Raw genomic sequence first — 24,461 nt, forward strand, 5'->3', positions numbered from 1 at the left:
GTCATCGCTGTGGACCTCAGTGGTAGCGAATTGTTGTGGCAGAGTAAATCTTTGTACGCATTTTCTGGACTCTGAAATGTATTTTTCTCGAGGGCTGTGGCGATCGCAAAGAGGTGCAAGCTGTAACAGCCTCCTTAGCTCAGGGGCAGAGCACTGGTCTTGTAAACCAGGGGTCGTGAGTTCGATTCTCACAGGGGGCAGCACAATTTTAAATGGGCCAATGCAATGCTTTGAACCGAAAATTTCGAAATAGCGTGTCTTTTCGGGCCTGAGCCAAGATCACAGATGACGATAGACGAAAGACGGCAGCACCCGTCAGTCATCGCTGTGGACCTCAATGGTAGCGAATTGTTGTGGCAGAGTAAATCTTTGTACGCATTTTCTGGACTCTGAAATGTATTTTTCTCGAGGGCTGTGGCGATCGCAAAGAGGTGTAAGCTGTAACAGCCTCCTTAGCTCAGGGGCAGAGCACTGGTCTTGTAAACCAGGGGTCGTGAGTTCGATTCTCACAGGGGGCAGCACAATTTTAAATGGGCCAATGCAATGCTTTGAACCGAAAATTTCGAAATAGCGTGTCTTTTCGGGCCTGAGCCAAGATCACAGATGACGATAGACGAAAGACGGCAGCACCCGTCAGTCATCGCTGTGGACCTCAATGGTAGCGAATTGTTGTGGCAGAGTAAATCTTTGTACGCATTTTCTGGACTCTGAAATGTATTTTTGTCGAGGGCTGTGGCGATCGCAAAGAGGTGTAAGCTGTAACAGCCTCCTTAGCTCAGGGGCAGAGCACTGGTCTTGTAAACCAGGGGCCGTGAGTTCCATTCTCACAGGGGGCAGCACAATTTTAAATGGGCCAATGCAATGCTTTGAACCGAAAATATCGAAATAGCGTGTCTTTTCGGGCCTGAGCCAAGATCACAGATGACGATAGACGAAAGACAGCAGCACCCGTCAGTCATCGCTGTGGACCTCAATGGTAGCGAATTGTTGTGGCAGAGTAAATCTTTGTACGCATTTTCTGGACTCTGAAATGTATTTTTCTCGAGGGCTGTGGCGATCGCAAAGAGGTGTAAGCTGTAACAGCCTCCTTAGCTCTGGGGCAGGGCACTGGTCTTGTAAACCAGGGGTCGTGAGTTCGATTCTCACAGGGGGCAGCACAATTTTAAATGGGCCAATGCAATGCTTTGAACCGAAAATTTCGAAATAGCGTGTCTTTTCGGGCCTGAGCCAAGATCACAGATGACGATAGACGAAAGACGGCAGCACCCGTCAGTCATCGCTGTGGACCTCAATGGTAGCGAATTGTTGTGGCAGAGTAAATCTTTGTACGCATTTTCTGGACTCTGAAATGTATTTCTCTCGAGGGCTGTGGCGATCGCATAGAGGTGTCAGCTGTAACAGCCTCCTTAGCTCAGGGGCGGAGCACTGGTCTTGTAAACCAGGGGCCGTGAGTTCCATTCTCACAGGGGCAGCACAATTTTAAATGGGCCAATGCAATGCTTTGAACCGAAAATTTCGAAATAGCGTGTCTTTTCGGGCCTGAGCCAAGATCACAGATGACGATAGACGAAAGACGGCAGCACCCGTCAGTCATCGCTGTGGACCTCAATGGTAGCGAATTGTTGTGGCAGAGTAAATCTTTGTACGCATTTTCTGGACTCTGAAATGTATTTTTCTCGAGGGCTGTGGCGATCGCAAAGAGGTGTCAGCTGTAACAGCCTCCTTAGCTCAGGGGCAGAGCACTGGTCTTGTAAACCAGGGGCTGTGAGTTCCATTCTCACAGGGGGCAGCACAATTTTAAATGGGCCAATGCAATGCTTTGAACCGAAAATTTCGAAATAGCGTGTCTTTTCGGGCCTGAGCCAAGATCACAGATGACGATAGACGAAAGACGGCAGCACCCGTCAGTCATCGCTGTGGACCTCAGTGGTAGCGAATTGTTGTGGCAGAGTAAATGTTTGTACGCATTTTCTGGACTCTGAAATGTATTTTTCTCGAGGGCTGTGGCGATCGCAAAGAGGTGTAAGCTGTAACAGCCTCCTTAGCTCAGGGGCAGAGCACTGGTCTTGTAAACCAGGGGTCGTGAGTTCGATTCTCACAGGGGGCAGCACAATTTTAAATGGGCCAATGCAATGCTTTGAACCGAAAATTTCGAAATAGCGTGTCTTTTCGGGCCTGAGCCAAGATCACAGATGACGATAGACGAAAGACGGCAGCACCCGTCAGTCATCGCTGTGGACCTCAATGGTAGCGAATTGTTGTGGCAGAGTAAATCTTTGTACGCATTTTCTGGACTCTGAAATGTATTTTTCTCGAGGGCTGTGGCGATCGCAAAGAGGTGTAAGCTGTAACAGCCTCCTTAGCTCAGGGGCAGAGCACTGGTCTTGTAAACCAGGGGCCGTGAGTTCAATTCTCACAGGGGGCAGCACAATTTTAAATGGGCCAATGCAATGCTTTGAACCGAAAATTTCGAAATAGCGTGTCTTTTCGGGCCTGAGCCAAGATCACAGATGACGATAGACGAAAGACGGCAGCACCCGTCAGTCATCGCTGTGGACCTCAGTGGTAGCGAATTGTTGTGGCAGAGTAAATCTTTGTACGCATTTTCTGGACTCTGAAATGTATTTTTCTCGAGGGCTGTGGCGATCGCAAAGAGGTGTAAGCTGTAACAGCCTCCTTAGCTCAGGGGCAGAGCACTGGTCTTGTAAACCAGGGGTCGTGAGTTCGATTCTCACAGGGGGCAGCACAATTTTAAATGGGCCAATGCAATGCTTTGAACCGAAAATTTCGAAATAGCGTGTCTTTTCGGGCCTGAGCCAAGATCACAGATGACGATAGACGAAAGACGGCAGCACCCGTCAGTCATCGCTGTGGACCTCAATGGTAGCGAATTGTTGTGGCAGAGTAAATCTTTGTACGCATTTTCTGGACTCTGAAATGTATTTTTCTCGAGGGCTGTGGCGATCGCAAAGAGGTGCAAGCTGTAACAGCCTCCTTAGCTCAGGGGCAGAGCACTGGTCTTGTAAACCAGGGGTCGTGAGTTCGATTCTCACAGGGGGCAGCACAATTTTAAATGGGCCAATGCAATGCTTTGAACCGAAAATTTCGAAATAGCGTGTCTTTTCGGGCCTGAGCCAAGATCACAGATGACGATAGACGAAAGACGGCAGCACCCGTCAGTCATCGCTGTGGACCTCAATGGTAGCGAATTGTTGTGGCAGAGTAAATCTTTGTACGCATTTTCTGGACTCTGAAATGTATTTTTCTCGAGGGCTGTGGCGATCGCAAAGAGGTGTAAGCTGTAACAGCCTCCTTAGCTCAGGGGCAGAGCACTGGTCTTGTAAACCAGGGGTCGTGAGTTCGATTCTCACAGAGGGCAGCACAATTTTAAATGGGCCAATGCAATGCTTTGAACCGAAAATTTCGAAATAGCGTGTCTTTTCGGGCCTGAGCCAAGATCACAGATGACGATAGACGAAAGACGGCAGCACCCGTCAGTCATCGCTGTGGACCTCAATGGTAGCGAATTGTTGTGGCAGAGTAAATCTTTGTACGCAATTTCTGGACTCTGAAATGTATTTTTCTCGAGGGCTGTGGCGATCGCAAAGAGGTGCAAGCTGTAACAGCCTCCTTAGCTCAGGGGCAGAGCACTGGTCTTGTAAACCAGGGGTCGTGAGTTCGATTCTCACAGGGGGCAGCACAATTTTAAATGGGCCAATGCAATGCTTTGAACCGAAAATTTCGAAATAGCGTGTCTTTTCGGGCCTGAGCCAAGATCACAGATGACGATAGACGAAAGACGGCAGCACCCGTCAGTCATCGCTGTGGACCTCAATGGTAGCGAATTGTTGTGGCAGAGTAAATCTTTGTACGCATTTTCTGGACTCTGAAATGTATTTTTCTCGAGGGCTGTGGCGATCGCAAAGAGGTGTCAGCTGTAACAGCCTCCTTAGCTCAGGGGCAGAGCACTGGTCTTGTAAACCAGGGGCCGTGAGTTCCATTCTCGCAGGGGGCAGCACAATTTTAAATGGGCCAATGCAATGCTTTGAACCGAAAATTTCGAAATAGCGTGTCTTTTCGGGCCTGAGCCAAGATCACAGATGACGATAGACGAAAGACGGCAGCACCCGTCAGTCATCGCTGTGGACCTCAATGGTAGCGAATTGTTGTGGCAGAGTAAATCTTTGTACGCATTTTCTGGACTCTGAAATGTATTTTTCTCGAGGGCTGTGGCGATCGCAAAGAGGTGTAAGCTGTAACAGCCTCCTTAGCTCAGGGGCAGAGCACTGGTCTTGTAAACCAGGGGTCGTGAGTTCGATTCTCACAGGGGGCAGCACAATTTTAAATGGGCCAATGCAATGCTTTGAACCGAAAATTTCGAAATAGCGTGTCTTTTCGGGCCTGAGCCAAGATCACAGATGACGATAGACGAAAGACGGCAGCACCCGTCAGTCATCGCTGTGGACCTCAATGGTAGCGAATTGTTGTGGCAGAGTAAATCTTTGTACGCATTTTCTGGACTCTGAAATGTATTTTTCTCGAGGGCTGTGGCGATCGCAAAGAGGTGTAAGCTGTAACAGCCTCCTTAGCTCAGGGGCAGAGCACTGGTCTTGTAAACCAGGGGCCGTGAGTTCCATTCTCACAGGGGGCAGCACAATTTTAAATGGGCCAATGCAATGCTTTGAACCGAAAATTTCGAAATAGCGTGTCTTTTCGGGCCTGAGCCAAGATCACAGATGACGATAGACGAAAGACGGCAGCACCCGTCAGTCATCGCTGTGGACCTCAGTGGTAGCGAATTGTTGTGGCAGAGTAAATCTTTGTACGCATTTTCTGGACTCTGAAATGTATTTTTCTCGAGGGCTGTGGCGATCGCAAAGAGGTGTAAGCTGTAACAGCCTCCTTAGCTCAGGGGCAGAGCACTGGTCTTGTAAACCAGGGGTCGTGAGTTCGATTCTCACAGGGGGCAGCACAATTTTAAATGGGCCAATGCAATGCTTTGAACCGAAAATTTCGAAATAGCGTGTCTTTTCGGGCCTGAGCCAAGATCACAGATGACGATAGACGAAAGACGGCAGCACCCGTCAGTCATCGCTGTGGACCTCAATGGTAGCGAATTGTTGTGGCAGAGTAAATCTTTGTACGCATTTTCTGGACTCTGAAATGTATTTTTCTCGAGGGCTGTGGCGATCGCAAAGAGGTGTCAGCTGTAACAGCCTCCTTAGCTCAGGGGCAGAGCACTGGTCTTGTAAACCAGGGGCCGTGAGTTCCATTCTCGCAGGGGGCAGCACAATTTTAAATGGGCCAATGCAATGCTTTGAACCGAAAATTTCGAAATAGCGTGTCTTTTCGGGCCTGAGCCAAGATCACAGATGACGATAGACGAAAGACGGCAGCACCCGTCAGTCATCGCTGTGGACCTCAATGGTAGCGAATTGTTGTGGCAGAGTAAATCTTTGTACGCATTTTCTGGACTCTGAAATGTATTTTTCTCGAGGGCTGTGGCGATCGCAAAGAGGTGTAAGCTGTAACAGCCTCCTTAGCTCAGGGGCAGAGCACTGGTCTTGTAAACCAGGGGTCGTGAGTTCGATTCTCACAGGGGGCAGCACAATTTTAAATGGGCCAATGCAATGCTTTGAACCGAAAATTTCGAAATAGCGTGTCTTTTCGGGCCTGAGCCAAGATCACAGATGACGATAGACGAAAGACGGCAGCACCCGTCAGTCATCGCTGTGGACCTCAATGGTAGCGAATTGTTGTGGCAGAGTAAATCTTTGTACGCATTTTCTGGACTCTGAAATGTATTTTTCTCGAGGGCTGTGGCGATCGCAAAGAGGTGTAAGCTGTAACAGCCTCCTTAGCTCAGGGGCAGAGCACTGGTTTTGTAAACCAGGGGCCGTGAGTTCCATTCTCACAGGGGGCAGCACAATTTTAAATGGGCCAATGCAATGCTTTGAACCGAAAATTTCGAAATAGCGTGTCTTTTCGGGCCTGAGCCAAGATCACAGATGACGATAGACGAAAGACGGCAGCACCCGTCAGTCATCGCTGTGGACCTCAGTGGTAGCGAATTGTTGTGGCAGAGTAAATCTTTGTACGCATTTTCTGGACTCTGAAATGTATTTTTCTCGAGGGCTGTGGCGATCGCAAAGAGGTGTAAGCTGTAACAGCCTCCTTAGCTCAGGGGCAGAGCACTGGTCTTGTAAACCAGGGGTCGTGAGTTCGATTCTCACAGGGGGCAGCACAATTTTAAATGGGCCAATGCAATGCTTTGAACCGAAAATTTCGAAATAGCGTGTCTTTTCGGGCCTGAGCCAAGATCACAGATGACGATAGACGAAAGACGGCAGCACCCGTCAGTCATCGCTGTGGACCTCAATGGTAGCGAATTGTTGTGGCAGAGTAAATCTTTGTACGCATTTTCTGGACTCTGAAATGTATTTTTCTCGAGGGCTGTGGCGATCGCAAAGAGGTGTAAGCTGTAACAGCCTCCTTAGCTCAGGGGCAGAGCACTGGTCTTGTAAACCAGGGGTCGTGAGTTGCATTCTCACAGGGGGCAGCACAATTTTAAATGGGCCAATGCAATGCTTTGAACCGAAAATTTCGAAATAGCGTGTCTTTTCGGGCCTGAGCCAAGATCACAGATGACGATAGACGAAAGACGGCAGCACCCGTCAGTCATCGCTGTGGACCTCAATGGTAGCGAATTGTTGTGGCAGAGTAAATCTTTGTACGCATTTTCTGGACTCTGAAATGTATTTTTCTCGAGGGCTGTGGCGATCGCAAAGAGGTGTAAGCTGTAACAGCCTCCTTAGCTCAGGGGCAGAGCACTGGTCTTGTAAAGCAGGGGTCGTGAGTTCGATTCTCACAGGGGGCAGCACAATTTTAAATGGGCCAATGCAATGCTTTGAACCGAAAATTTCGAAATAGCGTGTCTTTTCGGGCCTGAGCCAAGATCACAGATGACGATAGACGAAAGACGGCAGCACCCGTCAGTCATCGCTGTGGACCTCAATGGTAGCGAATTGTTGTGGCAGAGTAAATCTTTGTACGCATTTTCTGGACTCTGAAATGTATTTTTCTCGAGGGCTGTGGCGATCGCAAAGAGGTGTCAGCTGTAACAGCCTCCTTAGCTCAGGGGCAGAGCACTGGTCTTGTAAACCAGGGGCCGTGAGTTCCATTCTCACAGGGGGCAGCACAATTTTAAATGGGCCAATGCAATGCTTTGAACCGAAAATTTCGAAATAGCGTGTCTTTTCGGGCCTGAGCCAAGATCACAGATGACGATAGACGAAAGACGGCAGCACCCGTCAGTCATCGCTGTGGACCTCAGTGGTAGCGAATTGTTGTGGCAGAGTAAATCTTTGTACGCATTTTCTGGACTCTGAAATGTATTTTTCTCGAGGGCTGTGGCGATCGCAAAGAGGTGTAAGCTGTAACAGCCTCCTTAGCTCAGGGGCAGAGCACTGGTCTTGTAAACCAGGGGTCGTGAGTTCGATTCTCACAGGGGGCAGCACAATTTTAAATGGGCCAATGCAATGCTTTGAACCGAAAATTTCGAAATAGCGTGTCTTTTCGGGCCTGAGCCAAGATCACAGATGACGATAGACGAAAGACGGCAGCACCCGTCAGTCATCGCTGTGGACCTCAATGGTAGCGAATTGTTGTGGCAGAGTAAATCTTTGTACGCATTTTCTGGACTCTGAAATGTATTTTTCTCGAGGGCTGTGGCGATCGCAAAGAGGTGCAAGCTGTAACAGCCTCCTTAGCTCAGGGGCAGAGCACTGGTCTTGTAAACCAGGGGTCGTGAGTTCGATTCTCACAGGGGGCAGCACAATTTTAAATGGGCCAATGCAATGCTTTGAACCGAAAATTTCGAAATAGCGTGTCTTTTCGGGCCTGAGCCAAGATCACAGATGACGATAGACGAAAGACGGCAGCACCCGTCAGTCATCGCTGTGGACCTCAATGGTAGCGAATTGTTGTGGCAGAGTAAATCTTTGTACGCATTTTCTGGACTCTGAAATGTATTTTTCTCGAGGGCTGTGGCGATCGCAAAGAGGTGTCAGCTGTAACAGCCTCCTTAGCTCAGGGGCAGAGCACTGGTCTTGTAAACCAGGGGCCGTGAGTTCCATTCCCACAGGGGGCAGCACAATTTTAAATGGGCCAATGCAATGCTTTGAACCGAAAATTTCGAAATAGCGTGTCTTTTCGGGCCTGAGCCAAGATCACAGATGACGATAGACGAAAGACGGCAGCACCCGTCAGTCATCGCTGTGGACCTCAATGGTAGCGAATTGTTGTGGCAGAGTAAATCTTTGTACGCATTTTCTGGACTCTGAAATGTATTTTTCTCGAGGGCTGTGGCGATCGCAAAGAGGTGTAAGCTGTAACAGCCTCCTTAGCTCAGGGGCAGAGCACTGGTCTTGTAAACCAGGGGTCGTGAGTTCAATTCTCACAGGGGGCAGCACAATTTTAAATGGGCCAATGCAATGCTTTGAACCGAAAATTTCGAAATAGCGTGTCTTTTCGGGCCTGAGCCAAGATCACAGATGACGATAGACGAAAGACGGCAGCACCCGTCAGTCATCGCTGTGGACCTCAATGGTAGCGAATTGTTGTGGCAGAGTAAATCTTTGTACGCATTTTCTGGACTCTGAAATGTATTTTTCTCGAGGGCTGTGGCGATCGCAAAGAGGTGTAAGCTGTAACAGCCTCCTTAGCTCAGGGGCAGAGCACTGGTCTTGTAAACCAGGGGCCGTGAGTTCCATTCTCACAGGGGGCAGCACAATTTTAAATGGGCCAATGCAATGCTTTGAACCGAAAATTTCGAAATAGCGTGTCTTTTCGGGCCTGAGCCAAGATCACAGATGACGATAGACGAAAGACGGCAGCACCCGTCAGTCATCGCTGTGGACCTCAGTGGTAGCGAATTGTTGTGGCAGAGTAAATCTTTGTACGCATTTTCTGGACTCTGAAATGTATTTTTCTCGAGGGCTGTGGCGATCGCAAAGAGGTGTAAGCTGTAACAGCCTCCTTAGCTCAGGGGCAGAGCACTGGTCTTGTAAACCAGGGGTCGTGAGTTCGATTCTCACAGGGGGCAGCACAATTTTAAATGGGCCAATGCAATGCTTTGAACCGAAAATTTCGAAATAGCGTGTCTTTTCGGGCCTGAGCCAAGATCACAGATGACGATAGACGAAAGACGGCAGCACCCGTCAGTCATCGCTGTGGACCTCAATGGTAGCGAATTGTTGTGGCAGAGTAAATCTTTGTACGCATTTTCTGGACTCTGAAATGTATTTTTCTCGAGGGCTGTGGCGATCGCAAAGAGGTGTAAGCTGTAACAGCCTCCTTAGCTCAGGGGCAGAGCACTGGTCTTGTAAACCAGGGGTCGTGAGTTGCATTCTCACAGGGGGCAGCACAATTTTAAATGGGCCAATGCAATGCTTTGAACCGAAAATTTCGAAATAGCGTGTCTTTTCGGGCCTGAGCCAAGATCACAGATGACGATAGACGAAAGACGGCAGCACCCGTCAGTCATCGCTGTGGACCTCAATGGTAGCGAATTGTTGTGGCAGAGTAAATCTTTGTACGCATTTTCTGGACTCTGAAATGTATTTTTCTCGAGGGCTGTGGCGATCGCAAAGAGGTGTAAGCTGTAACAGCCTCCTTAGCTCAGGGGCAGAGCACTGGTCTTGTAAACCAGGGGTCGTGAGTTCGATTCTCACAGGGGGCAGCACAATTTTAAATGGGCCAATGCAATGCTTTGAACCGAAAATTTCGAAATAGCGTGTCTTTTCGGGCCTGAGCCAAGATCACAGATGACGATAGACGAAAGACGGCAGCACCCGTCAGTCATCGCTGTGGACCTCAATGGTAGCGAATTGTTGTGGCAGAGTAAATCTTTGTACGCATTTTCTGGACTCTGAAATGTATTTTTCTCGAGGGCTGTGGCGATCGCAAAGAGGTGTCAGCTGTAACAGCCTCCTTAGCTCAGGGGCAGAGCACTGGTCTTGTAAACCAGGGGCCGTGAGTTCCATTCTCACAGGGGGCAGCACAATTTTAAATGGGCCAATGCAATGCTTTGAACCGAAAATTTCGAAATAGCGTGTCTTTTCGGGCCTGAGCCAAGATCACAGATGACGATAGACGAAAGACGGCAGCACCCGTCAGTCATCGCTGTGGACCTCAGTGGTAGCGAATTGTTGTGGCAGAGTAAATCTTTGTACGCATTTTCTGGACTCTGAAATGTATTTTTCTCGAGGGCTGTGGCGATCGCAAAGAGGTGTAAGCTGTAACAGCCTCCTTAGCTCAGGGGCAGAGCACTGGTCTTGTAAACCAGGGGTCGTGAGTTCGATTCTCACAGGGGGCAGCACAATTTTAAATGGGCCAATGCAATGCTTTGAACCGAAAATTTCGAAATAGCGTGTCTTTTCGGGCCTGAGCCAAGATCACAGATGACGATAGAAGAAAGACGGCAGCACCCGTCAGTCATCGCTGTGGACCTCAATGGTAGCGAATTGTTGTGGCAGAGTAAATCTTTGTACGCATTTTCTGGACTCTGAAATGTATTTTTCTCGAGGGCTGTGGCGATCGCAAAGAGGTGTCAGCTGTAACAGCCTCCTTAGCTCAGGGGCAGAGCAATGGTCTTGTAAACCAGGGGTCGTGAGTTCGATTCTCACATTGAGCAGCACAATTTTAAATGGGCCAATGCAATGCTTTGAACCGAAAATTTCGAAATAGCGTGTCTTTTCGGGCCTGAGCCAAGATCACAGATGACGATAGACGAAAGACGGCAGCACCCGTCAGTCATCGCTGTGGACCTCAATGGTAGCGAATTGTTGTGGCAGAGTAAATCTTTGTACGCATTTTCTGGACTCTGAAATGTATTTTTCTCGAGGGCTGTGGCGATCGCAAAGAGGTGTAAGCTGTAACAGCCTCCTTAGCTCAGGGGCAGAGCACTGGTCTTATAAACCAGGGGTCGTGAGTTCGATTCTCACATGGGGCAGCACAATTTTAAATGGGCCAATGCAATGCTTTGAACCGAAAATTTCGAAATAGCGTGTCTTTCCGGGCCTGAGCCAAGATCACAGATGACGATAGACGAAAGACGGCAGCACCCGTCAGTCATCGCTGTGGACCTCAATGGTAGCGAATTGTTGTGGCAGAGTAAATCTTTGTACGCATTTTCTGGACTCTGAAATGTATTTTTCTCGAGGGCTGTGGCGATCGCAAAGAGGTGTCAGCTGTAACAGCCTCCTTAGCTCAGGGGCAGAGCACTGGTCTTGTAAACCAGGGGCCGTGAGTTCCATTCTCACAGGGGGCAGCACAATTTTAAATGGGCCAATGCAATGCTTTGAACCGAAAATTTCGAAATAGCGTGTCTTTTCGGGCCTGAGCCAAGATCACAGATGACGATAGACGAAAGACGGCAGCACCCGTCAGTCATCGCTGTGGACCTCAGTGGTAGCGAATTGTTGTGGCAGAGTAAATCTTTGTACGCATTTTCTGGACTCTGAAATGTATTTTTCTCGAGGGCTGTGGCGATCGCAAAGAGGTGTCAGCTGTAACAGCCTCCTTAGCTCAGGGGCAGAGCACTGGTCTTGTAAACCAGGGGTCGTGAGTTCGATTCTCACAGGGGGCAGCACAATTTTAAATGGGCCAATGCAATGCTTTGAACCGAAAATTTCGAAATAGCGTGTCTTTTCGGGCCTGAGCCAAGATCACAGATGACGATAGACGAAAGACGGCAGCACCCGTCAGTCATCGCTGTGGACCTCAATGGTAGCGAATTGTTGTGGCAGAGTAAATCTTTGTACGCATTTTCTGGACTCTGAAATGTATTTTTCTCGAGGGCTGTGGCGATCGCAAAGAGGTGTCAGCTGTAACAGCCTCCTTAGCTCAGGGGCAGAGCACTGGTCTTGTAAACCAGGGGCCGTGAGTTCCATTCTCACAGGGGGCAGCACAATTTTAAATGGGCCAATGCAATGCTTTGAACCGAAAATTTCGAAATAGCGTGTCTTTTCGGGCCTGAGCCAAGATCACAGATGACGATAGACGAAAGACGGCAGCACCCGTCAGTCATCGCTGTGGACCTCAGTGGTAGCGAATTGTTGTGGCAGAGTAAATCTTTGTACGCATTTTCTGGACTCTGAAATGTATTTTTCTCGAGGGCTGTGGCGATCGCAAAGAGGTGTAAGCTGTAACAGCCTCCTTAGCTCAGGGGCAGAGCACTGGTCTTGTAAACCAGGGGTCGTGAGTTCGATTCTCACAGGGGGCAGCACAATTTTAAATGGGCCAATGCAATGCTTTGAACCGAAAATTTCGAAATAGCGTGTCTTTTCGGGCCTGAGCCAAGATCACAGATGACGATAGACGAAAGACGGCAGCACCCGTCAGTCATCGCTGTGGACCTCAATGGTAGCGAATTGTTGTGGCAGAGTAAATCTTTGTACGCATTTTCTGGACTCTGAAATGTATTTTTCTCGAGGGCTGTGGCGATCGCAAAGAGGTGTAAGCTGTAACAGCCTCCTTAGCTCAGGGGCAGAGCACTGGTCTTGTAAACCAGGGGTCGTGAGTTCGATTCTCACAGGGGGCAGCACAATTTTAAATGGGCCAATGCAATGCTTTGAACCGAAAATTTCGAAATAGCGTGTCTTTTCGGGCCTGAGCCAAGATCACAGATGACGATAGACGAAAGACGGCAGCACCCGTCAGTCATCGCTGTGGACCTCAATGGTAGCGAATTGTTGTGGCAGAGTAAATCTTTGTACGCATTTTCTGGACTCTGAAATGTATTTTTCTCGAGGGCTGTGGCGATCGCAAAGAGGTGTAAGCTGTAACAGCCTCCTTAGCTCAGGGGCAGAGCACTGGTCTTGTAAACCAGGGGCTGTGAGTTCCATTCTCACAGGGGGCTGCACAATTTTAAATGGGCCAATGCAATGCTTTGAACCGAAAATTTCGAAATAGCGTGTCTTTTCGGGCCTGAGCCAAGATCACAGATGACGATAGACGAAAGACGGCAGCACCCGTCAGTCATCGCTGTGGACCTCAGTGGTAGCGAATTGTTGTGGCAGAGTAAATCTTTGTACGCATTTTCTGGACTCTGAAATGTATTTTTCTCGAGGGCTGTGGCGATCGCAAAGAGGTGTAAGCTGTAACAGCCTCCTTAGCTCAGGGGCAGAGCACTGGTCTTGTAAAGCAGGGGTCGTGAGTTCGATTCTCACAGGGGGCAGCACAATTTTAAATGGGCCAATGCAATGCTTTGAACCGAAAATTTCGAAATAGCGTGTCTTTTCGGGCCTGAGCCAAGATCACAGATGACGATAGACGAAAGACGGCAGCACCCGTCAGTCATCGCTGTGGACCTCAATGGTAGCGAATTGTTGTGGCAGAGTAAATCTTTGTACGCATTTTCTGGACTCTGAAATGTATTTTTCTCGAGGGCTGTGGCGATCGCAAAGAGGTGTAAGCTGTAACAGCCTCCTTAGCTCAGGGGCAGAGCACTGGTCTTGTAAACCAGGGGTCGTGAGTTCGATTCTCACAGAGGGCAGCACAATTTTAAATGGGCCAATGCAATGCTTTGAACCGAAAATTTCGAAATAGCGTGTCTTTTCGGGCCTGAGCCAAGATCACAGATGACGATAGACGAAAGACGGCAGCACCCGTCAGTCATCGCTGTGGACCTCAATGGTAGCGAATTGTTGTGGCAGAGTAAATCTTTTTACGCATTTTCTGGACTCTGAAATGTATTTTTCTCGAGGGCTGTGGCGATCGCAAAGAGGTGTCAGCTGTAACAGCCTCCTTAGCTCAGGGGCAGAGCACTGGTCTTGTAAACCAGGGGCCGTGAGTTCCATTCTCACAGGGGGCAGCACAATTTTAAATGGGCCAATGCAATGCTTTGAACCGAAAATTTCGAAATAGCGTGTCTTTTCGGGCCTGAGCCAAGAGCACAGATGACGATAGACGAAAGACGGCAGCACCCGTCAGTCATCGCTGTGGACCTCAATGGTAGCGAATTGTTGTGGCAGAGTAAATCTTTGTACGCATTTTCTGGACTCTGAAATGTATTTTTCTCGAGGGCTGTGGCGATCGCAAAGAGGTGTAAGCTGTAACAGCCTCCTTAGCTCAGGGGCAGAGCACTGGTCTTGTAAACCAGGGGTCGTGAGTTCGATTCTCACAGGGGGCAGCACAATTTTAAATGGGCCAATGCAATGCTTTGAACCGAAAATTTCGAAATAGCGTGTCTTTTCGGGCCTGAGCCAAGATCACAGATGACGATAGACGAAAGACGGCAGCACCCGTCAGTCATCGCTGTGGACCTCAATGGTAGCGAATTGTTGTGGCAGAGTAAATCTTTGTACGCATTTTCTGGACTCTGAAATGTATTTTTCTCGAGGGCTGTGGCGATCGCAAAGAGGTGTCAGCTGTAACAGCCTCCTTAGCTCAGGGGCAGAGCACTGGTCTTGTAAACCAGGGGCCGTGAGTTCAATTCTCACAGGGGGCAGCACAATTTTAAATGGGCCAATGCAATGCTTTGAACCGAAAATTTCGAAATAGCGTGTCTTTTCGGGCCTGAGCCAAGATCACAGATGACGATAGACGAAAGACGGCAGCACCCGTCAGTCATCGCTGTGGACCTCAATGGTAGCGAATTGTTGTGGCAGAGTAAATCTTTGTACGCATTTTCTGGACTCTGAAATGTATTTTTCTCGAGGGCTGTGGCGATCGCAAAGAGGTGTAAGCTGTAACAGCCTCCTTAGCTCAGGGGCAGAGCACTGGTCTTGTAAACCAGGGGTCGTGAGTTCGATTCTCACAGGGGGCAGCACAATTTTAAATGGGCCAATGCAATGCTTTGAACCGAAAATTTCGAAATAGCGTGTCTTTTCGGGCCTGAGCCAAGATCACAGATGACGATAGACGAAAGACGGCAGCACCCGTCAGTCATCGCTGTGGACCTCAATGGTAGCGAATTGTTGTGGCAGAGTAAATCTTTGTACGCATTTTCTGGACTCTGAAATGTATTTTTCTCGAGGGCTGTGGCGATCGCAAAGAGGTGTCAGCTGTAACAGCCTCCTTAGCTCAGGGGCAGAGCACTGGTCTTGTAAACCAGGGGCCGTGAGTTCCATTCTCACAGGGGGCAGCACAATTTTAAATGGGCCAATGCAATGCTTTGAACCGAAAATTTCGAAATAGCGTGTCTTTTCGGGCCTGAGCCAAGATCACAGATGACGATAGACGAAAGACGGCAGCACCCGTCAGTCATCGCTGTGGACCTCAGTGGTAGCGAATTGTTGTGGCAGAGTAAATCTTTGTACGCATTTTCTGGACTCTGAAATGTATTTTTCTCGAGAGCTGTGGCGATCGCAAAGAGGTGTAAGCTGTAACAGCCTCCTTAGCTCAGGGGCAGAGCACTGGTCTTGTAAACCAGGGGTCGTGAGTTCGATTCTCACAGGGGGCAGCACAATTTTAAATGGGCCAATGCAATGCTTTGAACCGAAAATTTCGAAATAGCGTGTCTTTTCGGGCCTGAGCCAAGATCACAGATGACGATAGACGAAAGACGGCAGCACCCGTCAGTCATCGCTGTGGACCTCAATGGTAGCGAATTGTTGTGGCAGAGTAAATCTTTGTACGCATTTTCTGGACTCTGAAATGTATTTTTCTCGAGGGCTGTGGCGATCGCAAAGAGGTGTAAGCTGTAACAGCCTCCTTAGCTCAGGGGCAGAGCACTGGTCTTGTAAACCAGGGGTCGTGAGTTCGATTCTCACAGGGGGCAGCACAATTTTAAATGGGCCAATGCAATGCTTTGAACCGAAAATTTCGAAATAGCATGTCTTTTCGGGCCTGAGCCAAGATCACAGATGACGATAGACGAAAGACGGCAGCACCCGTCAGTCATCGCTGTGGACCTCAATGGTAGCGAATTGTTGTGGCAGAGTAAATCTTTGTACGCATTTTCTGGACTCTGAAATGTATTTTTCTCGAGGGCTGTGGCGATCGCAAAGAGGTGTAAGCTGTAGCAGCCTCCTTAGCTCAGGGGGAGTGCACTGGTCTTGTAAACCAGGGGTCGTGAGTTCGATTCTCACAGGGGGCAGCACAATTCTAAATGGGCGAACGCAATGCTTTGAACCGAAAATTTCGAAATAGCGTGTCTTTTCGGGCCTGAGCCAAGATCACAGATGACGATAGACGAAAGACGGCAGCACCCGTCAGTCATCGCTGTGGACCTCAATGGTAGCGAATTGTTGTGGCAGAGTAAATCTTTGTACGCATTTTCTGGACTCTGAAATGTATTTTTCTCGAGGGCTGTGGCGATCGCAAAGAGGTGTCAGCTGTAACAGCCTCCTTAGCTCAGGGGCAGAGCACTGGTCTTGTAAACCAGGGGCCGTGAGTTCCATTCTCACAGGGGGCAGCACAATTTTAAATGGGCCAATGCAATGCTTTGAACCGAAAATTTCGAAATAGCGTGTCTTTTCGGGCCTGAGCCAAGATCACAGACGACGATAGACGAAAGACGGCAGCACCCGCCAGTCATCGCTGTGGACCTCAGTGGTAGCGAATTGTTGTGGCAGAGTAAATCTTTGTACGCATTTTCTGGACTCTGAAATGTATTTTTCTCGAGGGCTGTGGCGATCGCAAAGAGGTGTAAGCTGTAACAGCCTCCTTAGCTCAGGGGCAGAGCACTGGTCTTGTAAACCAGGGGTCGTGAGTTCGATTCTCACAGGGGGCAGCACAATTTTAAATGGGCCAATGCAATGCTTTGAACCGAAAATTTCGAAATAGCGTGTCTTTTCGGGCCTGAGCCAAGATCACAGATGACGATAGACGAAAGACGGCAGCACCCGTCAGTCATCGCTGTGGACCTCAATGGTAGCGAATTGTTGTGGCAGAGTAAATCTTTGTACGCATTTTCTGGACTCTGAAATGTATTTTTCTCGAGGGCTGTGGCGATCGCAAAGAGGTGTAAGCTGTAACAGCCTCCTTAGCTCAGGGGCAGAGCACTGGTCTTGTAAACCAGGGGTCGTGAGTTCGATTCTCACAGGGGGCAGCACAATTTTAAATGGGCCAATGCAATGCTTTGAACCGAAAATTTCGAAATAGCGTGTCTTTTCGGGCCTGAGCCAAGATCACAGATGACGATAGACGAAAGACGGCAGCACCCGTCAGTCATTGCTGTGGACCTCAATGGTAGCGAATTGTTGTGGCAGAGTAAATCTTTGTACGCATTTTCTGGACTCTGAAATGTATTTTTCTCGAGGGCTGTGGCGATCGCAAAGAGGTGTAAGCTGTAACAGCCTCCTTAGCTCAGGGGCAGAGCACTGGTCTTGTAAACCAGGGGTCGTGAGTTCGATTCTCACAGGGGGCAGCACAATTTTAAATGGGCCAATGCAATGCTTTGAACCGAAAATTTCGAAATAGCGTGTCTTTTCGGGCCTGAGCCAAGATCACAGATGACGATAGACGAAAGACGGCAGCACCCGTCAGTCATCGCTGTGGACCTCAATGGTAGCGAATTGTTGTGGCAGAGTAAATCTTTGTACGCATTTTCTGGACTCTGAAATGTATTTTTCTCGAGGGCTGTGGCGATCGCAAAGAGGTGTCAGCTGTAACAGCCTCCTTAGCTCAGGGGCAGAGCACTGGTCTTGTAAACCAGGGGCCGTGAGTTCCATTCTCACAGGGGGCAGCACAATTTTAAATGGGCCAATGCAATGCTTTGAACCGAAAATTTCGAAATAGCGTGTCTTTTCGGGCCTGAGCCAAGATCACAGATGACGATAGACGAAAGACGGCAGCACCCGTCAGTCATCGCTGTGGACCTCAATGGTAGCGAATTGTTGTGGCAGAGTAAATCTTTGTACGCATTTTCTGGACTCTGAAATGTATTTTTCTCGAGGGCTGTGGCGATCGCAAAGAGGTGTAAGCTGTAACAGCCTCCTTAGCTCAGGGGCAGAGCACTGGTCTTGTAAACCAGGGGTCGTGAGTTCCATTCTCACAGGGGGCAGCACAATTTTAAATGGGCCAATGCAATGCTTTGAACCGAAAATTTCGAAATAGCGTGTCTTTTCGGGCCTGAGCCAAGATCACAGATGACGATAGACGAAAGACGGCAGCACCCGTCAGTCATCGCTGTGGACCTCAATGCTAGCGAATTGTTGTGGCAGAGTAAATCTTTGTACGCATTTTCTGGACTCTGAAATGTATTTTTCTCGAGGGCTGTGGCGATCGCAAAGAGGTGTCAGCTGTAACAGCCTCCTTAGCTCAGGGGCAGAGCACTGGTCTTGTAAACCAGGGGCCGTGAGTTCCATTCTCACAGGGGGCAGCACAATTTTAAATGGGCCAATGCAATGCTTTGAACCGAAAATTTCGAAATAGCGTGTCTTTTCGGGCCTGAGCCAAGATCACAGATGACGATAGACGAAAGACGGCAGCACCCGTCAGTCATCGCTGTGGACCACAGTGGTAGCGAATTGTTGTGGCAGAGTAAATCTTTGTACGCATTTTCTGGACTCTGAAATGTATTTTTCTCGAGGGCTGTGGCGATCGCAAAGAGGTGTAAGCTGTAACAGCCTCCTTAGCTCAGGGGCAGAGCACTGGTCTTGTAAACCAGGGGTCGTGAGTTCGATTCTCACAGGGGGCAGCACAATTTTAAATGGGCCAATGCAATGCTTTGAACCGAAAATTTCGAAATAGCGTGTCTTTTCGGGCCTGAGCCAAGATCACAGATGACGATAGACGAAAGACGGCAGCACCCGTCAGTCATCGCTGTGGACCTCAATGGTAGCGAATTGTTGTGGCAGAGTAAATCTTTGTACGCATTTTCTGGACTCTGAAATGTATTTTTCTCGAGGGCTGTGGCGATCGCAAAGAGGTGTAAGCTGTAACAGCCTCCTTAGCTCAGGGGCAGAGCACTGGTCTTGTAAACCAGGGGTCGTGAGTTCGATTCTCACAGGGGGCAGCACAATTTTAAATGGGCCAATGCAATGCTTTGAACCGAAAATTTCGAAATAGCGTGTCTTTTCGGGCCTGAGCCAAGATCACAGATGACGATAGACGAAAGACGGCAGCACCCGTCAGTCATCGCTGTGGACCTCAATGGTAGCGAATTGTTGTGGCAGAGTAAATCTTTGTACGCATTTTCTGGACTCTGAAATGTATTTTTGTCGAGGGCTGTGGCGATCGCAAAGAGGTGTAAGCTGTAACAGCCTCCTTAGCTCAGGGGCAGAGCACTGGTCTTGTAAACCAGGGGTCGTGAGTTCGATTCTCACAGGGGGCAGCACAATTTTAAATGGGCCAATGCAATGCTTTGAACCGAAAATTTCGAAATAGCGTGTCTTTTCGGGCCTGAGCCAAGATCACAGATGACGATAGACGAAAGACGGCAGCACCCGTCAGTCATCGCTGTGGACCTCAATGGTAGCGAATTGTTGTGGCAGAGTAAATCTTTGTACGCATTTTCTGGACTCTGAAATGTATTTTTCTCGAGGGCTGTGGCGATCGCAAAGAGGTGTCAGCTGTAACAGCCTCCTTAGCTCAGGGGCAGAGCACTGGTCTTGTAAACCAGGGGCCGTGAGTTCCATTCTCACAGGGGGCAGCACAATTTTAAATGGGCCAATGCAATGCTTTGAACCGAAAATTTCGAAATAGCGTGTCTTTTCGGGCCTGAGCCAAGATCACAGATGACGATAGACGAAAGACGGCAGCACCCGTCAGTCATCGCTGTGGACCTCAATGGTAGCGAATTGTTGTGGCAGAGTAAATCTTTGTACGCATTTTCTGGACTCTGAAATGTATTTTTCTCGAGGGCTGTGGCGATCGCAAAGAGGTGTAAGCTGTAACAGCCTCCTTAGCTCAGGGGCAGAGCACTGGTCTTGTAAACCAGGGATCGTGAGTTCGATTCTCACAGGGGGCAGCACAATTTTAAATGGGCCAATGCAATGCTTTGAACCGAAAATTTCGAAATAGCGTGTCTTTTCGGGCCTGAGCCAAGATCACAGATGACGATAGACGAAAGACGGCAGCACCCGTCAGTCATCGCTGTGGACCTCAGTGGTAGCGAATTGTTGTGGCAGAGTAAATCTTTGTACGCATTTTCTGGACTCTGAAATGTATTTTTCTCGAGGGCTGTGGCGATCGCAAAGAGGTGTAAGCTGTAACAGCCTCCTTAGCTCAGGGGCAGAGCACTGGTCTTGTAAACCAGGGGTCGTGAGTTCGATTCTCACAGGGGGCAGCACAATTTTAAATGGGCCAATGCAATGCTTTGAACCGAAAATTTCGAAATAGCGTGTCTTTTCGGGCCTGAGCCAAGATCACAGATGACGATAGACGAAAGACGGCAGCACCCGTCAGTCATCGCTGTGGACCTCAATGGTAGCGAATTGTTGTGGCAGAGTAAATCTTTGTACGCATTTTCTGGACTCTGAAATGTATTTTTCTCGAGGGCTGTGGCGATCGCAAAGAGGTGTAAGCTGTAACAGCCTCCTTAGCTCAGGGGCAGAGCACTGGTCTTGTAAACCAGGGGTCGTGAGTTCGATTCTCACAGGGGGCAGCACAATTTTAAATGGGCCAATGCAATGCTTTGAACCGAAAATTTCGAAATAGCGTGTCTTTTCGGGCCTGAGCCAAGATCACAGATGACGATAGACGAAAGACGGCAGCACCCGTCAGTCATCGCTGTGGACCTCAATGGTAGCGAATTGTTGTGGCAGAGTAAATCTTTGTACGCATTTTCTGGACTCTGAAATGTATTTTTCTCGAGGGCTGTGGCGATCGCAAAGAGGTGTCAGCTGTAACAGCCTCCTTAGCTCAGGGGCAGAGCACTGGTCTTGTAAACCAGGGGCTGTGAGTTCCATTCTCACAGGGGGCAGCACAATTTTAAATGGGCCAATGCAATGCTTTGAACCGAAAATTTCGAAATAGCGTGTCTTTTCGGGCCTGAGCCAAGATCACAGATGACGATAGACGGAAGACGGCAGCACCCGTCAGTCATCGCTGTGGACCTCAATGGTAGCGAATTGTTGTGGCAGAGTAAATCTTTGTACGCATTTTCTGGACTCTGAAATGTATTTTTCTCGAGGGCTGTGGCGATCGCAAAGAGGTGTAAGCTGTAACAGCCTCCTTAGCTCAGGAAGATGGACGATGACCAAAGCAATGATGGACCAGAGGAAAATAAGGATATTTCAGATAGTTCAACGTATAGTCCAGATAGGGAAGATGGTAGAAACCCTGTAACACACAGGTCTAGAGGAGGGATAGAGTGTAAAGAAGGCTTGGCGGCTCCCAATGATGGTCCACCCAGACGGCCATCTCGTGAATGTAGCACGGATCGGTCTTCCCCTAGGTTGGACTGGGCGACGGACAAGGAAGATGACTGTGCACCACGAGCAACGACGGCAGTTGACACGCTGCCGATGATCATTGATAGCATACCAGTTGACGAAAGTCTCCTCGCAGGGCACCCTGGATCGCTGCGCTAAAATGAAATGCCTCATTTGTCCACAGATAATAACAGGACGATTTTGTTGAACGTTACACTGGTCTTTATGTTGGTGTGTCCATTTGTTTTCTCTTCCTAAATGGAACGACGTTTACAGAGAATGTCACAGACTTACAATATAATGACTTTGAATATTAACAGGATTAGGAGTCCAACAAAATTGGCGGCTTTGAAAGATTTCTTGTATAATTCGGATACCGATATTGCTCTCTTGCAGGAGGTAATGGTCAGTGAATTTAATTTCCCGGGGTTTACTGAAATTTTAAATGTTGCTTTCGAAAATGAATGTGGAACGGCTATTTTGGTGAAACATGGTATACCGGCGGAGCCTTTGTGTCTTCTAGAATCCGGTCGCGGAATCTCTTGTAAAATCTTTAATACGACGGTTGTTAATGTCTATGCCCCCTCTGGTAGCAGCTCCCGAGCGGCCAGGACAACTTTTTTCACCGGTGAAATGGTTCACTTATTAAACGACAATTCAGAAAATCTCATTATAGCTGGCGACTGGAACTGTGTACTGAAGTCAAAAGATCAAAAACCGAACTTTAACTTCTCTCAAGCACTGAAAGATTGTGTCACAGCCTTACGTCTTACAGACGCATGGGAATTATTTCACCCCACAGCTGTTAAGTTTACATATATGACGAACTTGGCGGCCAGTAGAATTGACAGAATTTATATATCCGATAGTTTAATGCAGTGTGCATCTTCAATAGACACGATTCCCACCAGTTTTTCTGATCACTGTGGAGTTCGTTGTAGCATACATCTTGCCCGGCAAACAACCTATTGGGGACGCGGTCTTTGGAAATTGAATGTCAGTCTTCTTCACGAAACAGACTTAAATGAATCCATCCAAGTGACCTGGAATATGTGCCTCAGAGCGCGCCCCAGATACGTTTCCACCATTGAGTGGTGGACCCACTATGCTAAAAGGAAGCTTAGGATGACTTTGATCGACTATGGCAAGGCCAGGGCTCAACTTCGGAAAGACACTATTGAATTTTATTATACCTGTTTGCGAGAACTGTATGCTCGTCCCGTTTTGTCTGCTGACCATTTCATGCAAATAAAGAAAATTAAGGCGATTTTAACCCAACTGAAACGACGACAACTTGATGGTTTGAAGGTAAAGTCAAGATCACATTCCACTGTCGAAGATGAAAATGCCTCTTTGTATCATCTCCTCCGGCACGCAAAGAATAGAAGGAATAGTTTTATCAACACCCTGCGCGATGTGAATAACGATGTGCTCCATGAACAACGTGACATCATTAACGAAATCCATCGCTTTTTTACGAGTTTATATACTGCCCCTGACATCAATGAACAGTCTGTGGCGACGTTACTTCACGGAACAGACTCGATAGTTACTGAGGACGAGAATAGGTCGCTATTGGACATATTTACTAGTGATGATGTTTTGGATATCGTCAAAACTTCTCCGGTAAACAAGACGCCTGGGCCGGATGGTTTACCAGTCGAATTTTACTACAGGTTTTGGAATGTTCTGGGCGATGTGCTCACCGCCATCATCAATGAAGTCATCAACGGTATCTCCATACCCTCGGAGTTTAAAGAGGGTGTCTTTGTGATGGTACCCAAGGGGCGAGGAATGAAGGATGTACGTCGTCTGCGACCTATATGTTTATTAAATGGAGACTATAAAATTGTTGCCCGTGCACTGAAATTGCGACTGACTCCAGTCCTACAACGTGTCATTGCGCAGGACCAAACGGCCCTTCCGCATAGAAGTATCATCAAAACGGTCAGTGAATATCGTGATGTGATTTCCATTTTTTCGGCAGCTCAACTTCAAGGTGCTCTATGCTTTATTGATTTTGCAAATGCTTTTGACCGGATTGATCATCGTTATCTTTTTAAAACAATGTCGGCCCTGGGTTTTGGGGGACGGAGCTTGAAGTCTTTGCAAAGTATGATTACTGGGATGACGGCAAAAGTACTTGTCAACGGTCAATGCACGAGAGCCATAAATATTTGTCGTGGATTCCCGCAAGGAAGCCCACTCTCCATGCTGCTCTATGTCATAGCTCTGGAACCTCTTGTCCGACATTTAAACGTTCTCTTGGAAGGGATCACGATTATGTCGGTAAAGAAAGTAACCAATGTGTATGCAGATGATTTAGGGGTCATAGTTCGGAGTGACGACGATGTTCAAACTCTTAAGACCGCCTTACACGTTTATTGTGGTGCTACTGGTGCTGCTGTGAATAACACGAAAAGCTCTATGCTCAGCCTCAATGGTTATGCGAACGCAGACTTAGATTGGATCACTTCCACGAACCAACATAAGTCTCTCGGTGTCACATTTTCTAGCTGCCCGCTCAAGATGGCTTCCGTTAACTGGAAGAACATGCTTACCAACATCAGAGGCTCATTAATAGAGCATCGAAATAGGGACCTCAATTTAATGCAAAGGGTAAAACTGATTAACTGTGTGATCCTGTCAAAAGCGATTTACCTGGGGCAATGTCTACCTATTCCCTTGGGCATCGCCAAAAATATTACGAGGGCAGTTTGTCAGCTGTTATGGAGAGGCTGTATTTTTAAAGTGGCAGCTCGTACAGTGACCTTACCTCCGGTCGCCGGTGGCCTCGGACTCACAGATATTCGTCAAAAGACAGTGACTTTATTTATCAAGCGTACTCGAGAACATCTCCGTAAGTACCCCGACAGTATTACGACGCAACTGTTTCATCTGACTGAACCTCAGAGTTTAGATGCTCCTGTCAATGTGGCTCCGATTCATTTTAAGCTGCACCATGTCAGACTTTACTTCACTGAGATCAGTTACAAAGAGAGTATACATCTGACACCCAGCCGTAGCGCCACGTCATCTGCTACTTCTATTCCATGGCGCTGTTCAGTCAGGAATCGAATCGAGAAAAAATATCCATCCAAAGATTGGAATACTGTTTGGAAGAATATTCATAATAAAGTC

General features: G+C 48.3%; 64 non-coding genes across 64 annotated transcripts; all 64 read left to right on the forward strand.

Moving 5' to 3' along the window:
* Positions 1 to 128: 128 nt before the first annotated feature.
* Trnat-ugu lies at positions 129 to 200 on the forward strand. Its single transcript has one exon. It is a non-coding gene; the product is annotated as a tRNA-Thr (tRNA).
* Positions 201 to 446: 246 nt separating this feature from the next.
* Positions 447 to 518, forward strand: Trnat-ugu. The gene has a single exon. It is a non-coding gene; the product is annotated as a tRNA-Thr (tRNA).
* A 246-nt stretch (positions 519 to 764) lies between these two features.
* Trnat-ugu lies at positions 765 to 836 on the forward strand. Its single transcript has one exon. It is a non-coding gene; the product is annotated as a tRNA-Thr (tRNA).
* Positions 837 to 1,082: 246 nt separating this feature from the next.
* Positions 1,083 to 1,154, forward strand: Trnat-ugu. The gene has a single exon. It is a non-coding gene; the product is annotated as a tRNA-Thr (tRNA).
* Positions 1,155 to 1,717: 563 nt separating this feature from the next.
* Trnat-ugu lies at positions 1,718 to 1,789 on the forward strand. The gene has a single exon. It is a non-coding gene; the product is annotated as a tRNA-Thr (tRNA).
* A 246-nt stretch (positions 1,790 to 2,035) lies between these two features.
* Positions 2,036 to 2,107, forward strand: Trnat-ugu. The gene has a single exon. It is a non-coding gene; the product is annotated as a tRNA-Thr (tRNA).
* Positions 2,108 to 2,353: 246 nt separating this feature from the next.
* Positions 2,354 to 2,425, forward strand: Trnat-ugu. The gene has a single exon. It is a non-coding gene; the product is annotated as a tRNA-Thr (tRNA).
* Positions 2,426 to 2,671: 246 nt separating this feature from the next.
* Positions 2,672 to 2,743, forward strand: Trnat-ugu. Its single transcript has one exon. It is a non-coding gene; the product is annotated as a tRNA-Thr (tRNA).
* A 246-nt stretch (positions 2,744 to 2,989) lies between these two features.
* On the forward strand, positions 2,990 to 3,061 carry Trnat-ugu. The gene has a single exon. It is a non-coding gene; the product is annotated as a tRNA-Thr (tRNA).
* A 246-nt stretch (positions 3,062 to 3,307) lies between these two features.
* Trnat-ugu lies at positions 3,308 to 3,379 on the forward strand. Its single transcript has one exon. It is a non-coding gene; the product is annotated as a tRNA-Thr (tRNA).
* Positions 3,380 to 3,625: 246 nt separating this feature from the next.
* Positions 3,626 to 3,697, forward strand: Trnat-ugu. The gene has a single exon. It is a non-coding gene; the product is annotated as a tRNA-Thr (tRNA).
* A 246-nt stretch (positions 3,698 to 3,943) lies between these two features.
* Trnat-ugu lies at positions 3,944 to 4,015 on the forward strand. The gene has a single exon. It is a non-coding gene; the product is annotated as a tRNA-Thr (tRNA).
* Positions 4,016 to 4,261: 246 nt separating this feature from the next.
* On the forward strand, positions 4,262 to 4,333 carry Trnat-ugu. The gene has a single exon. It is a non-coding gene; the product is annotated as a tRNA-Thr (tRNA).
* Positions 4,334 to 4,579: 246 nt separating this feature from the next.
* Trnat-ugu lies at positions 4,580 to 4,651 on the forward strand. Its single transcript has one exon. It is a non-coding gene; the product is annotated as a tRNA-Thr (tRNA).
* Positions 4,652 to 4,897: 246 nt separating this feature from the next.
* Trnat-ugu lies at positions 4,898 to 4,969 on the forward strand. The gene has a single exon. It is a non-coding gene; the product is annotated as a tRNA-Thr (tRNA).
* A 246-nt stretch (positions 4,970 to 5,215) lies between these two features.
* On the forward strand, positions 5,216 to 5,287 carry Trnat-ugu. Its single transcript has one exon. It is a non-coding gene; the product is annotated as a tRNA-Thr (tRNA).
* Positions 5,288 to 5,533: 246 nt separating this feature from the next.
* Positions 5,534 to 5,605, forward strand: Trnat-ugu. Its single transcript has one exon. It is a non-coding gene; the product is annotated as a tRNA-Thr (tRNA).
* A 246-nt stretch (positions 5,606 to 5,851) lies between these two features.
* Trnat-ugu lies at positions 5,852 to 5,923 on the forward strand. Its single transcript has one exon. It is a non-coding gene; the product is annotated as a tRNA-Thr (tRNA).
* A 246-nt stretch (positions 5,924 to 6,169) lies between these two features.
* Positions 6,170 to 6,241, forward strand: Trnat-ugu. Its single transcript has one exon. It is a non-coding gene; the product is annotated as a tRNA-Thr (tRNA).
* Positions 6,242 to 6,487: 246 nt separating this feature from the next.
* On the forward strand, positions 6,488 to 6,559 carry Trnat-ugu. Its single transcript has one exon. It is a non-coding gene; the product is annotated as a tRNA-Thr (tRNA).
* Positions 6,560 to 6,805: 246 nt separating this feature from the next.
* On the forward strand, positions 6,806 to 6,877 carry Trnat-ugu. The gene has a single exon. It is a non-coding gene; the product is annotated as a tRNA-Thr (tRNA).
* A 246-nt stretch (positions 6,878 to 7,123) lies between these two features.
* Positions 7,124 to 7,195, forward strand: Trnat-ugu. The gene has a single exon. It is a non-coding gene; the product is annotated as a tRNA-Thr (tRNA).
* A 246-nt stretch (positions 7,196 to 7,441) lies between these two features.
* Positions 7,442 to 7,513, forward strand: Trnat-ugu. The gene has a single exon. It is a non-coding gene; the product is annotated as a tRNA-Thr (tRNA).
* Positions 7,514 to 7,759: 246 nt separating this feature from the next.
* Trnat-ugu lies at positions 7,760 to 7,831 on the forward strand. Its single transcript has one exon. It is a non-coding gene; the product is annotated as a tRNA-Thr (tRNA).
* A 246-nt stretch (positions 7,832 to 8,077) lies between these two features.
* Trnat-ugu lies at positions 8,078 to 8,149 on the forward strand. The gene has a single exon. It is a non-coding gene; the product is annotated as a tRNA-Thr (tRNA).
* Positions 8,150 to 8,395: 246 nt separating this feature from the next.
* Positions 8,396 to 8,467, forward strand: Trnat-ugu. The gene has a single exon. It is a non-coding gene; the product is annotated as a tRNA-Thr (tRNA).
* A 246-nt stretch (positions 8,468 to 8,713) lies between these two features.
* On the forward strand, positions 8,714 to 8,785 carry Trnat-ugu. The gene has a single exon. It is a non-coding gene; the product is annotated as a tRNA-Thr (tRNA).
* A 246-nt stretch (positions 8,786 to 9,031) lies between these two features.
* Positions 9,032 to 9,103, forward strand: Trnat-ugu. Its single transcript has one exon. It is a non-coding gene; the product is annotated as a tRNA-Thr (tRNA).
* Positions 9,104 to 9,349: 246 nt separating this feature from the next.
* Trnat-ugu lies at positions 9,350 to 9,421 on the forward strand. Its single transcript has one exon. It is a non-coding gene; the product is annotated as a tRNA-Thr (tRNA).
* Positions 9,422 to 9,667: 246 nt separating this feature from the next.
* Positions 9,668 to 9,739, forward strand: Trnat-ugu. The gene has a single exon. It is a non-coding gene; the product is annotated as a tRNA-Thr (tRNA).
* A 246-nt stretch (positions 9,740 to 9,985) lies between these two features.
* On the forward strand, positions 9,986 to 10,057 carry Trnat-ugu. The gene has a single exon. It is a non-coding gene; the product is annotated as a tRNA-Thr (tRNA).
* Positions 10,058 to 10,303: 246 nt separating this feature from the next.
* Trnat-ugu lies at positions 10,304 to 10,375 on the forward strand. Its single transcript has one exon. It is a non-coding gene; the product is annotated as a tRNA-Thr (tRNA).
* A 564-nt stretch (positions 10,376 to 10,939) lies between these two features.
* Trnai-uau lies at positions 10,940 to 11,011 on the forward strand. The gene has a single exon. It is a non-coding gene; the product is annotated as a tRNA-Ile (tRNA).
* A 246-nt stretch (positions 11,012 to 11,257) lies between these two features.
* Positions 11,258 to 11,329, forward strand: Trnat-ugu. Its single transcript has one exon. It is a non-coding gene; the product is annotated as a tRNA-Thr (tRNA).
* A 246-nt stretch (positions 11,330 to 11,575) lies between these two features.
* Trnat-ugu lies at positions 11,576 to 11,647 on the forward strand. The gene has a single exon. It is a non-coding gene; the product is annotated as a tRNA-Thr (tRNA).
* A 246-nt stretch (positions 11,648 to 11,893) lies between these two features.
* Positions 11,894 to 11,965, forward strand: Trnat-ugu. The gene has a single exon. It is a non-coding gene; the product is annotated as a tRNA-Thr (tRNA).
* A 246-nt stretch (positions 11,966 to 12,211) lies between these two features.
* Positions 12,212 to 12,283, forward strand: Trnat-ugu. The gene has a single exon. It is a non-coding gene; the product is annotated as a tRNA-Thr (tRNA).
* Positions 12,284 to 12,529: 246 nt separating this feature from the next.
* On the forward strand, positions 12,530 to 12,601 carry Trnat-ugu. The gene has a single exon. It is a non-coding gene; the product is annotated as a tRNA-Thr (tRNA).
* Positions 12,602 to 12,847: 246 nt separating this feature from the next.
* Positions 12,848 to 12,919, forward strand: Trnat-ugu. Its single transcript has one exon. It is a non-coding gene; the product is annotated as a tRNA-Thr (tRNA).
* Positions 12,920 to 13,165: 246 nt separating this feature from the next.
* Trnat-ugu lies at positions 13,166 to 13,237 on the forward strand. Its single transcript has one exon. It is a non-coding gene; the product is annotated as a tRNA-Thr (tRNA).
* A 246-nt stretch (positions 13,238 to 13,483) lies between these two features.
* Positions 13,484 to 13,555, forward strand: Trnat-ugu. Its single transcript has one exon. It is a non-coding gene; the product is annotated as a tRNA-Thr (tRNA).
* A 246-nt stretch (positions 13,556 to 13,801) lies between these two features.
* Positions 13,802 to 13,873, forward strand: Trnat-ugu. The gene has a single exon. It is a non-coding gene; the product is annotated as a tRNA-Thr (tRNA).
* Positions 13,874 to 14,119: 246 nt separating this feature from the next.
* Trnat-ugu lies at positions 14,120 to 14,191 on the forward strand. Its single transcript has one exon. It is a non-coding gene; the product is annotated as a tRNA-Thr (tRNA).
* Positions 14,192 to 14,437: 246 nt separating this feature from the next.
* On the forward strand, positions 14,438 to 14,509 carry Trnat-ugu. The gene has a single exon. It is a non-coding gene; the product is annotated as a tRNA-Thr (tRNA).
* Positions 14,510 to 14,755: 246 nt separating this feature from the next.
* On the forward strand, positions 14,756 to 14,827 carry Trnat-ugu. The gene has a single exon. It is a non-coding gene; the product is annotated as a tRNA-Thr (tRNA).
* A 246-nt stretch (positions 14,828 to 15,073) lies between these two features.
* On the forward strand, positions 15,074 to 15,145 carry Trnat-ugu. The gene has a single exon. It is a non-coding gene; the product is annotated as a tRNA-Thr (tRNA).
* Positions 15,146 to 15,391: 246 nt separating this feature from the next.
* Positions 15,392 to 15,463, forward strand: Trnat-ugu. Its single transcript has one exon. It is a non-coding gene; the product is annotated as a tRNA-Thr (tRNA).
* Positions 15,464 to 15,709: 246 nt separating this feature from the next.
* Trnat-ugu lies at positions 15,710 to 15,781 on the forward strand. Its single transcript has one exon. It is a non-coding gene; the product is annotated as a tRNA-Thr (tRNA).
* A 246-nt stretch (positions 15,782 to 16,027) lies between these two features.
* On the forward strand, positions 16,028 to 16,099 carry Trnat-ugu. The gene has a single exon. It is a non-coding gene; the product is annotated as a tRNA-Thr (tRNA).
* Positions 16,100 to 16,345: 246 nt separating this feature from the next.
* Trnat-ugu lies at positions 16,346 to 16,417 on the forward strand. The gene has a single exon. It is a non-coding gene; the product is annotated as a tRNA-Thr (tRNA).
* Positions 16,418 to 16,663: 246 nt separating this feature from the next.
* On the forward strand, positions 16,664 to 16,735 carry Trnat-ugu. Its single transcript has one exon. It is a non-coding gene; the product is annotated as a tRNA-Thr (tRNA).
* A 246-nt stretch (positions 16,736 to 16,981) lies between these two features.
* Trnat-ugu lies at positions 16,982 to 17,053 on the forward strand. The gene has a single exon. It is a non-coding gene; the product is annotated as a tRNA-Thr (tRNA).
* A 246-nt stretch (positions 17,054 to 17,299) lies between these two features.
* Trnat-ugu lies at positions 17,300 to 17,371 on the forward strand. The gene has a single exon. It is a non-coding gene; the product is annotated as a tRNA-Thr (tRNA).
* A 246-nt stretch (positions 17,372 to 17,617) lies between these two features.
* On the forward strand, positions 17,618 to 17,689 carry Trnat-ugu. Its single transcript has one exon. It is a non-coding gene; the product is annotated as a tRNA-Thr (tRNA).
* A 246-nt stretch (positions 17,690 to 17,935) lies between these two features.
* Positions 17,936 to 18,007, forward strand: Trnat-ugu. The gene has a single exon. It is a non-coding gene; the product is annotated as a tRNA-Thr (tRNA).
* A 246-nt stretch (positions 18,008 to 18,253) lies between these two features.
* On the forward strand, positions 18,254 to 18,325 carry Trnat-ugu. The gene has a single exon. It is a non-coding gene; the product is annotated as a tRNA-Thr (tRNA).
* Positions 18,326 to 18,571: 246 nt separating this feature from the next.
* Trnat-ugu lies at positions 18,572 to 18,643 on the forward strand. Its single transcript has one exon. It is a non-coding gene; the product is annotated as a tRNA-Thr (tRNA).
* A 246-nt stretch (positions 18,644 to 18,889) lies between these two features.
* On the forward strand, positions 18,890 to 18,961 carry Trnat-ugu. Its single transcript has one exon. It is a non-coding gene; the product is annotated as a tRNA-Thr (tRNA).
* A 246-nt stretch (positions 18,962 to 19,207) lies between these two features.
* Trnat-ugu lies at positions 19,208 to 19,279 on the forward strand. Its single transcript has one exon. It is a non-coding gene; the product is annotated as a tRNA-Thr (tRNA).
* A 246-nt stretch (positions 19,280 to 19,525) lies between these two features.
* Trnat-ugu lies at positions 19,526 to 19,597 on the forward strand. Its single transcript has one exon. It is a non-coding gene; the product is annotated as a tRNA-Thr (tRNA).
* Positions 19,598 to 19,843: 246 nt separating this feature from the next.
* Trnat-ugu lies at positions 19,844 to 19,915 on the forward strand. The gene has a single exon. It is a non-coding gene; the product is annotated as a tRNA-Thr (tRNA).
* Positions 19,916 to 20,161: 246 nt separating this feature from the next.
* On the forward strand, positions 20,162 to 20,233 carry Trnat-ugu. Its single transcript has one exon. It is a non-coding gene; the product is annotated as a tRNA-Thr (tRNA).
* Positions 20,234 to 20,479: 246 nt separating this feature from the next.
* Positions 20,480 to 20,551, forward strand: Trnat-ugu. Its single transcript has one exon. It is a non-coding gene; the product is annotated as a tRNA-Thr (tRNA).
* A 246-nt stretch (positions 20,552 to 20,797) lies between these two features.
* Positions 20,798 to 20,869, forward strand: Trnat-ugu. The gene has a single exon. It is a non-coding gene; the product is annotated as a tRNA-Thr (tRNA).
* The last annotated feature ends 3,592 nt before the right edge of the window (positions 20,870 to 24,461 follow it).

Source organism: Schistocerca americana, unplaced genomic scaffold (genome assembly GCF_021461395.2).
Source record: "Schistocerca americana isolate TAMUIC-IGC-003095 unplaced genomic scaffold, iqSchAmer2.1 HiC_scaffold_263, whole genome shotgun sequence".
In the NCBI taxonomy this organism is placed as follows: Eukaryota; Metazoa; Arthropoda; class Insecta; order Orthoptera; family Acrididae; genus Schistocerca; species Schistocerca americana.